At 43.5% G+C, this 1,509-nt stretch overlaps 1 long non-coding RNA gene across 1 annotated transcript in view; it reads right to left on the bottom strand.

The window, feature by feature from the left end:
- LOC106529683 (uncharacterized) overlaps positions 1–1,503 on the bottom strand; it is a 96,546-nt gene extending 95,043 nt beyond the window's left edge. The window contains exon 1 of the long non-coding RNA XR_001311666.1: positions 962–1,503. This is a non-coding gene — a long non-coding RNA (uncharacterized LOC106529683). The remainder of the gene's footprint in view (positions 1–961) is intronic.
- Positions 1,504–1,509: the final 6 nt, after the last annotated feature.

Raw genomic sequence — 1,509 nt, 5'->3', positions numbered from 1 at the left:
TCCCTCATACAGCACTGCCATTGGCAGTATCACTCCACCCCCTGTTAACAATAGGTGTTAATTAGGTGTGAACGATAGCCATGTGATGTGAGTATGGAGGCAGGACTCAAAAGCCTGAATTTTGCCTGAAACTCTCAGACTAAAGAAGTCTCTTAGAAGAGAGACGAAACGTTTCATTAAAGAAGAACCCGTCCAGAGGACCTATACAATTTTTTTTTTCCTTTTGATTTTTTACCTGGATTACTGGACGAAAACACTTATTATGATCTCATTCTCGCTGGGATCAACACACAAACTCAAATTCACATATAAGTAATATGGGGGGGAAGCTACTTTAAARTCACATTTGGAGCAGTGAGTAGAGTCAATAACATATGCTATAAATACCATCAACCTGTGGATGCCACCAGAGGAGCAAACAACAGGAACTAAACTAAACCACAAGATGGTGCCAAAAATAACTTTCCTTTTTTTGTTTTAATGACAATATCGTATTCAGTCAACTATTCACAGTTTCGGAGTTATGATTAAAATAATGATGATAAAAACAGCTGTCTAAGCAGWAAAGTCTCCTCCAAGTCAGCCCTCAGTGTTCCACCGACACGCAGCTGCTGCCGTCATGATTTCAGATCTGTGTCACTTCATCTGTGCGCGACCTCCCATCATCTGTCACGACTGAGACGTTTTCCCTCGGCTTCTCCTTCCAACTAATGATTTGTGCTCTCTGKTCACAGCTTCCACAAGCGCCGCGCGGTGCAACAATGTGCGCACAGCCATGAGTTCAGACTGGCGCAAGATAAATGCAGGCTAAAGAGTTCAAGCGTTGCACGAATCAAACAGGTTAACCCATAGATGCACCACTTATTTTGCGATGGATAATCGATAAATCAACTTCATCTGCACGAGGAACAAGTGGCACGACTGTCTGACGCGTCAAAGGGGGAAATTAAAACTGTCTTACCTTCGCTGCGTCGTCTTTAAGGTTTCAAATCAAATTTCCTTTACTTTGGTGCGTGCGAGAAAGAACGACAAAAAAAAAAAAAGGCAAAATTCCTCCCCAAGAGAAGCGTATATAACTCTGTGTTCTCCTCCGCACCTTCACCGAGACTCTTCAGGACAGATGGACGGACAGATAAAATGCGTCACCCTTAAGATCAACAGTCGTCCTGTGAAATCTGTTCTTCCTCGGACGATCCAAACATCTCCTGCTCCGCGAGGCAGCAGTCAGCAGAGGTAAAAGAAAAAAAATACATCCGGTAAAAGAAAGAGGGGAGAAAAAAACAATCCCGTTTCACTTCATGATCTCCATGAAGAAATCAGTCCGTTTTTTTTATTAATATTATATAACTGTTACAGTTTTAATCCCACCGTCCCGTTATCGCTCCGACAGCCTGGAAATCTGAAAGGCCTCCTTCTTCTAAAGGTGTACTCTGGCGATGCCGGTGATGCTGCGTAACCCGCATCCCAAAGAAGTGATGGGAGAGCGCAGAAAGAGACAGGGAGAGAGAG

This window comes from Austrofundulus limnaeus, unplaced genomic scaffold (assembly GCF_001266775.1).
Source record: "Austrofundulus limnaeus strain Quisiro unplaced genomic scaffold, Austrofundulus_limnaeus-1.0 Scaffold459, whole genome shotgun sequence".
NCBI classification, from domain to species: domain Eukaryota; kingdom Metazoa; phylum Chordata; class Actinopteri; order Cyprinodontiformes; family Rivulidae; genus Austrofundulus; species Austrofundulus limnaeus.
Note: the sequence above shows the minus strand (reverse complement) of the source record. Positions and strands in the feature narration are given on the sequence as shown.